This window comes from Salvelinus sp. IW2-2015, linkage group LG23 (genome assembly GCF_002910315.2).
Source record: "Salvelinus sp. IW2-2015 linkage group LG23, ASM291031v2, whole genome shotgun sequence".
In the NCBI taxonomy this organism is placed as follows: domain Eukaryota; kingdom Metazoa; phylum Chordata; class Actinopteri; order Salmoniformes; family Salmonidae; genus Salvelinus; species Salvelinus sp. IW2-2015.
In genome coordinates this window covers 15,902,261-15,911,012 of record NC_036863.1, presented here as the reverse complement: position 1 = coordinate 15,911,012, position 8,752 = coordinate 15,902,261, and the positions used below count along the sequence as shown (strand labels likewise).

Below are 8,752 nucleotides of genomic sequence, written 5' to 3'. Positions count from 1 at the left end.
CCAAACTATTTTTCATGGTTTAGCAATAAAAGAGTTCGCTGCAAAACAGCCTATGGGATGAGCTTACCATACATTATTCGATGTGTCCATATACAATAGGATTCACCTTGTTGCTGCTTGTAAACCCCAAATCATTGTTCAAAAGTCAAAATGAATGCAAGTCCAACTTCTGAATGGGCAGCCACTTACTATTTTGGGATATTTTTGCCCCAGATTGTTTTGCGTTTTAAAGCAGACCTTTCAGATACAAATACWCAATCACACCCACTTAGATTCATCATAGACTTTACTTTTATCCTGCACCATTCTGTAGGCAGCCAATGGTGTTGGCGCTAAGTCCCAAAGGGTTTAAAAACTTCTTAGGCTGAGATCCCGGTAACGGGATCGATATGACAACAGCCAGTGAAAGTGCAGGGCGCCAAATTCAAAAAACAGAAATCTCATAATTAAAATTCCTCAGACRTACATGTGTCTTATACCATTTTAAAGGTAATCTTGTTGTTAATCCCACCAAAGTGTCCGATTTCAAATATGCCTTTCACCGAAAGCACCACAAACGATTATGTTAGGTCACACCAAACCACAATAAGCACAGCCATTTTTCCAGCCAAAGATAGGAGTCACAAAAAAGCACAATAGAGGTAAATGAATCACTAACCTTTGATGATCTTCATCAGGTGACACTCATAGGACTTCATGTTACACAATACATGTATGTTTGTTTGATAAAGCTCATATTTATATAAAAAAATCGAGTTAACATTGGCGCGTTACATTCACTAGTTCCAAAAACATCCAGTGATTTTGCATAGCCACATCGTTTCAACATAAATACTCATCTAAATGTAGATGATAATACAAGTTATACACATGGAATTATAGATATACCTCTCCTTAATGCAACGCTGTGTCAGATTTCAAAAAAACTTTCCGGAAAATGCAATAATCTGAGACGGCGCTCAGAACAATAGTCAAATTAGCCGCCATGTTGGAGTCAACAGAAACCAGAAATTACATGATAAATATTCCTTACCTTTGATCTTCATCAGAATGCACTCCCAGGATCCCAGATCCACAATAAATGCTTGATTTGTTTGATAATGTCCGTTATTTATGTCCAATTAGCTACTTTGGTTAGCGCGTTTGGTAAACAATTCCAAAGTCACGAAGCGCGTTCACTAAAACCTGACGAAATGTCCAAAAGTTCTGTAACAGTCAGTAGAAACATGTCAAACGATGTATTGAATCAATCTTAGAATGTGTTAAATAAATCTTGAATAACGTTCCAACCGGAGAATTACATTGACTTCAGATGAGCGATGGAACGGAGCTCCTCTCATGTGAACACGCATGGTGAAAGAATGGTCACCTCATGGCAATGGTGACTAATTCTCCTCTCATTCCGCCCCCCTTCACAGTAGAGTCATCAGACAAAGTTCTACAGACTGTTGACATCTAGTGGAAGCCGTAGGGCGTGAATACTCATTCATATCTCGCTGTGATTTCAATGGGATCTTGGTTGAAACTCGGCAGCCTCAGAATTTCCACTTCCGTTTGGATTTTTTTCTCAGGTTTTTACCCGCCATATGAGTTCTGTTATACTCACAGACATAATTCAAACAGTTTTAGAAACTTCAGAGTGTTTTCTATCCAATACTAMTAATAATATGCATATATTAACAACTATGACTGAGGAGCAGGCCGTTTACTCTGGGCACCTCTGTGCACCTTTCATCCAAGCTACTCAATACTGCCCCTTCAGCCACAAGAGGTTAAAACTGGGTATGAGCATGACCAAATCTGACTAGTAACCTAGGGGGTGAAGGAACATCATGCGTTTATTTGCTTGCATTAAATCAGCACTAGACATCCTATTTCATTGCCCCCCAGCTCAGACAGTCCTGTGTTGTCACAATAAAATACATCTAATTAGACACAATCAGTGGCATTCATTGAGTGCACGCGAAAACAAGCAAATATTTCTCAAGGCAACAATTGTGAGTTCCAGGAAATGGTGAGTGGCCTGCTAGGTTTGTATAGCCTATGACTATGAGAATAGCGTGGTGATTTTGCCTCCCTGCTAAAGTTATCCCAATGAAAAATTGTCACTGGTTTAGAAATTGCAATAGACTATTAACAAATAGTTCCCAACCTCTGCCAATAACAGCTAGATTTCCCTCCCCACTCAGACAGTCCTAACAAAATTATTGCCTGAGAAATTGCTCTTCGCTAAGAAGCTATTGGTTTTATTTTTGCCATTTTAATTGAAAAATCACAGTAAGGTACTTAATTGTTACCCATAAATGATTTGATACGGAGATAACAGCTGCATTGGACCTTTAAGTATTTGTTTGGCAAATATAGAAACTGAAATTAAGTTCCACAATTTTTTTGTTCACCTGTATATTCAGCATWGTGCTTTTCAGTGAAATGTCTTTAAGGAAAGGTTGCCTTGTGCCTTTMCCTAGCATTGAAACAGGAAAAAGTAATTCAAGGGACAAGGGACAAAGGTAAACAACTGTAGATTGATTATTTTCATGGGGATGAATGAAAAGGACCAATGTGTTAACCAGCCCTCCTTTGGACACGGTTAACAAACCTCCGACGAGCTTAAATGCCGTACAACACTCCTTCCGTGGCCTCCAACTGCTCTTAAATGCAAGTCAAACTAAATGCATGCTCTTCAACCGATTGCTGCCCACGCCCGCCCGCCCGTCTAGCATCACTACTCTGGGCGGTTCTGACTTAGAATATGTGGACAACTACAAATACCTAGGTGTTTGGTTAGACTGTAAACTAAGCATTTCCAATCCAAAATTAAATCTAGCATCGGCTTCCTATTTTGCAACAAAGCATCCTTCACTAATGCTGCCAAACATACCCTCGTAAAACTGACTATCCTACCGTCCTTGACTTTGGCAATGTCATTTACAAAATAGCCTCCAACACCCTACTCAGAAAATTGGATGCAGTCTATCACAGTGCCATTCGTTTTGTTACCAAAGCCCCATTTACTACCCACGACTGCGACCTGTATGCTCTCGTTGCCTGGCCCTTGCTTCACATTCGTTGCCAAACCCACTGGCTCCAGGTCATCTAAACTCAGCAAAAAAAAAGAAACCCTGTCTTTCAAAGATAATTCGTAAAAATCCAAATAACTTCACAGATCTACATTGTAAAGGGTTAAAACACTGTTTCTCATGCTTGTTCAATGAACCATAAACAATTAATGAACATCCACCTGTGTAACAGTCGTTAAGACACTAACAGCTTACAGACGGTAGGCAATTAAGCTCACAGTTATGAAAACTGAGGACACTAAAAAGAGGCCTTTCCACTGACTCTGAAAAACACCAAAAGAAAGATGTCCAGGCTCCCTGCTCATCTGCGTGAAGGGGCCTTGGGCATGCTGAAGGGAGGCATGAGGACTGCAGATGTGGCCAGAGCAATAAATTGCAATGTCCGTACTGTGAGACGCCTAAGACAGCGCTACATGGAGACAGGACGGACAGCTGATCGTTCTCGCAGTGGCAGACCACGTGTAACAACACCTGCACAGGATCGGTACATCCGAACATCACACCTGTGCGACAGGTACAGGATGGCAACAACAACTGCCCGAGTTACACCAGGAACACACAATTCTTTCATCAGTGCTCAGACTGTCTGCAATAGGCTGAGCGAGGCTGGATTGAGGGCTTGTAGGCCTATTGTAAGGCAGGTCCTCACCAGATATCACCGGCAACAACGTCGCCTAAGGGCGCAAACCCACCATCGCTGGACCAGACAGGACTGGCAAAAAGTGCTATTCACTGACGAGTCACGGTTTTGTCTCACCAGGGGTGATGGTCTGATTCACGTTTAACGCCGAAGGAATGAGCGTGACACCGAGGCTTGTACTCTGGAGTGGGATCGATTTGGAGGTGGAGGGTCTGTCATGGTCTAGGGTGGTGTGTCACAGCATCATCGGACTGAGCTTGTTGTCACTGCAGGCAATCTCAACACTGTGCGTTACAGGGAAGACATCCTCCTCCCTCATGTGGTACCCTTCTTGCAGGCTCATCCTGACAGAACCCTGTGCGTGATTTCCTGCAAGAAAGGAATGTCAGTGTTCTTCCATGGCCAGCAAAGAGCCCAGATCTCAATCYCATTGAGAACATGTTAAGTTTTCTGAAAATAAACGCAATTGACAGTGAGGGAACGTTTATTTTTTTGCTGTTTATAAGTCTTTGCTAGATAAAGACCCACCTTATCTCAGCTCACTGGTCACCATAGCAGCATCCACCAGTAGCACACGCTCCAGCAGGTATATTTCGCTGGTCACCCCAAAAACCAACTCTTCCTTTGCCCGCCTTTCCTTCAAGGTCTCTGCTGCCAATGACTGGAACGAATTTGCAAAAATCACTGAAGCTGGACACATATCTTCCTCACTAAATTTAAGCATCAGCTGTCAGAGCAGCTTACCGAACATTGCACCTGTAAATAGCCCACCCAACAACCTCATCCCCATATTGATATAAAAAATGTTTTGCTCCTTTGCACCCCATTATCTATACTTGCACATTCATCTTCTGCACATCTATCACTCCAGTGTTTAATTGTAATTATTTCGCCGCTATGGCTTATTTATTGCCTTACCTCCCTAATCTTTCTACATTTGCACACACTGTATATTGACTTTTCTATTGTGTTATTGACTGTACGTTTGTTTATCCCATGTGTAACTCTGTGTTGTTTGCGTCGCACTGCTTTGCTCTATCTTGGYCAGGTCGCAGTTGTAAATGAGAACTTGTTCTCAACTGGCCTACCTGGTTAATTAAAGGTGAAATTAAACATTTAAAAAAACCTAAGCTATCAATGACAACTAGCTTAGCRTTACCAGCTAAGCACTCATTCATCATGACACTAGACCACATGTRCAAACTACTCCTCCTTGCTCTTCGTACTGTTTCCGTTAGCATGCCCATTTGTGTGCACATTGGCGTTAGCATTAGCCCCATTAGTGCTCATCTTCCCCTCAGCCGTCAGTCTGCGAATGCAGTCGAGGGGGCCCTTCCCTTCAAGTACYGAGGGGTTGCGGTAAGACCCACCAATGCGGTCCCACAGGGTGAAGTACTGGCCGTAGTTGACGTCAAAGAAGAGGTGGTGGTGGTCCGYGTGGTGTGCCTCCCCGTTGACCACCTCTTTCAGTGGGCCGGGGTAGTCGCCATCATGGATGGATATGTTGACGAAAATGTAGAGGGCCAGGTAGAGCACCTTGTGCAGGGGGAAGAGAAAGGGGTAGACGTGGTAAGGCAGGCCCTGCAGGAAGCCATCAAGTGGGTGGAAGGCGTGGCTGACAAACAGTGTGGTGGGTTTTCCACACGTGGTGCGGCTTGTGGAAGTGCTGAGGGGAGGGAACACGTCACAGAGATGGTCAATTTAAGTGAACAGGATTCCAAAAGGAATTGTATTTAAAAACATATTTGCTGAGGAATAAATGGCATACAAAACATAGGGACCCGTTTGATCACTTCAAGTGTGCCAGCAATTGAGGCTAGGACCAGCAGACAATACACATGGGTATCAAAGAAATAGCATTGGTTTTGTTCTACCACTGTACATTACATACACAAGTACTTAGCAACAATATATAGGCCAAGAAATGGAGGGGCAAACGTGCACATTTGTTAAAACTTCTTAAGGCTAGGGGGCAGTATTTTGACGTCCGGATGAAAAGCRTGCCCAAAGTAAACTGCCTGTTGCTCAGKCCCAGAAGCTAGGATATGCATATAATTGGTAGATTTGGATAGAAAACACTCTAAAGTTTCTAAAACTGTTAAAATAATGCCTGTAAGTATAACAGAACTGATCTGGCAGGCGAAACCCCAAGGACAATCCATCCAGGGGGGAGAAAATTGAGGTCATAGGATTTTCCAATGGGTTTCTATGGGAAGCCCTATTTATTAGGAACCTGGTTGCAGTTCCTATGGCTTCCACTAGATGTCAACAGTCTTTAGAAATTGKTCGATGTTTTTCTTTTGAGAAATGAATTAGTAGTACTGTTCTTTGTATGTGTCATTCTGAAGGTCCCTAGTCTTTTGTTGCGTGAACAGGAGCGCGCTCCGTGTTATTTTTCTTCGGTATTGGAAACAGATTATCCCGTCTTAAATTTGATCGATTATTTACATTTTAGGATACCTGATGTTGGATTAGGAACGTTGTTTGAAATGTTTGGACCAAGTTTACAAGTAACTTATTAGATACTTTGTAGTCATGTTGGGCGAGTTGGAACCGGTGTATTTCTGAATCAAACGCACCAAATAAATGGACATTTTGGGGATATAAAGAATTTATCAAACAAAACGACCATTCATTGTGTCACTGAGACATTTGGGATTGCAAAAAGAAGAAGGTCTTCAAAAGGTAAGGCATTTATTATATCGTTATTTCTACTTTTGTGTCGCACCTGCCTGAAAAATGATTTTCATGTGTTTGTATGCGGGGCGCTGTCCTCAGATAATCGCATGGTTTGCTTTCGCCATAAAGCCTTTTTGAAATCTGACACAGCGGCGGGATTAACAAGAAGTTAAGCTTTATTTTGATGTATTACACTTGTATTTTCGTGAATGTTGAATATTGATATTTCTGTAGTTTGAATTTGGCGCTCTGCAATTTAACCGGATGTTGTCAAATCTATCCCGTTAACGGGATTGGCGCGTTAAGGGATCACTATTCATCAACTTTAAGACAATGTTAACTCCATAAGAGAATGAGCAGAATGATATGACTTATTAAAGCTGCAATATGTGTAACTTCTTGGGTGACCTGACCAAATTCACATAGAAATGTGAGTTTTAGATCGGTCTCTCATTGAAAGCAAGTCTATGATGTGGTAGCATCTTCTATGCTTCCCATACCTTTTGTTTTAGCATCTTCTACTTTCGGTTTTGTACACCAGCGTCAAACAGCTGAAAATACMATATTTTGGATTATTGAAAATATATTTCACCACAGTTTAGATGGTACAATGTTTCGCTACACTACAGTTGCTTGTTTTGTCAGGAAGTGGCAGAGCGATTTCGGCATAGTGCATTTTTAATATACAGTGTTTGTCCATTATTGTAGACTGATTTGTAATACTGCACCTCCAACATCACTTATACAGCAACAATCCACTTTCAATGGCGAAGGTGCATTAATATGGAGAAATACAGATATGACATTGTTTGAGCACGGCGACATGRTTCAATGCGCCAATAAATCAGCCTAATCTACTTTTGTTTTTTTCAAGTTCCACCTGTCATGGAGCTAGAATTTGGATCAAGTATTCTGTAGCAATGTTGATACAAAAAAATTGTAACCGAGAGCACTGTACAATACGGCGAACTTTGCAAATGAGGAGTTTGTGGTAGTACATGCACTTTCGCCATTGTCTGTGAAGGGACCTACAGGTAACTGCAAAAATAAAGGAAACMTAGTATATTGAAAGCAGGTGTTTGCACACAGATGTGGTTCCTGAGTTAATTAAGCAATTTAACATCCCATGATGCTTAGGGTCATTTGTAAAAATGGTGGGCAGGACATTCTTTTTCAATTTTTATGGCTATGCCCCTATAGGATGGCAATGCCCCCATCCACAGGGCACAAGTGGTCACTAAATGTTTTGATGAGCATGAAAATTATGTAAACCATATGCCATGGCCGTGTCAGTCACCAGATCAACCTAATTGAACACTTACAGGAGATTCTGGAGCGGCGCCTGCGATAGCATTTTTCACCACCATCAACAAATATAACAAATTATGGAATTTCTCTCAGAAGAATGTGTCATATCACTCCAATAGAGTTCCAGAATCTATGCCGAGGTGCATTGAAGCCAGTCTGGCTCGTGGTGTTCCAACTCCCTATTAAGACACTATGTTTGGGTTTCCTGTATTTTGCCAGTTATCTGTACCCAGTACCACACTTCCATAGGTAACAAGACTTTATAATCCTCACCTTGTAAATAAGCTTGTGGTGGAGAAACCGATTAATCCAATAGATGCACCCGTCTGAATAACAGGAAGGAAATGACGCTGAGAAACACAAAGGGTCAACCTGAAAAAACGAACCACCATTAGTATCATAACAACTATGAATAGTTTAAACATTACAGTCTGAGCGTCGGTGAACGCAGCGTTGTCTTACCCATGGGAGATTCTTCAACGTTGTCAGAGCTTGCCTCAAGGAACAATGCCATGGTGGGTATACTGACTATAGGTAGCGAGGTCATGGCGTATTTGATCTCCCGGAGCACCTGGTTCGGAGGTCCAACAATGATCTGAGATCAGTACATTTGAGAAAATACTTGGGAAGAATAGTAATCAAGAAGCAAAATGCCAACTCCGGTAGTAACCTTAAAGTATGACAATAAACCTTACTGGGTGCTCTTCATAAACTGTTTGTTGTAGTTCAATTGCATAAAACTAGATTGTATCCTGGTCCCAGATCTGTTTATGCTCTTGATGTCCAACAGGTGTGACGTCTAACAAGATCTGGGACAAGGCTACAAGTATAATAAAGAAGGAAATACCTTAAGAAACTGTGGATGTTTCCTGTGGTTGTGGTCAAAGATGAAGTGGTGGTAGCTTAGCCATCCCAGGCCCAGGTAGAGGACCACGGCCCCCAGGTTTGTGACTAACAACAGGCTGATGATCTTTCCTCGGGCCATGGTGACGGGTACACGTAGGGGGTGAAGAAAGTGGTCAGCGGCATTCAGCACGAGATCCAT

General features: G+C 42.0%; 1 non-coding gene and 1 pseudogene across 1 annotated transcript; both read right to left on the bottom strand.

Annotated features, from left to right (window-relative positions):
• Nucleotides 1–4,923: 4,923 nt before the first annotated feature.
• Nucleotides 4,924–8,752, bottom strand: LOC111950318 (lathosterol oxidase-like; annotated as a pseudogene).
• On the bottom strand, nucleotides 5,517–5,651 carry LOC111951221 (small nucleolar RNA SNORA57). Its single transcript, XR_002875581.1, has one exon. It is a non-coding gene; the product is annotated as a small nucleolar RNA SNORA57 (small nucleolar RNA).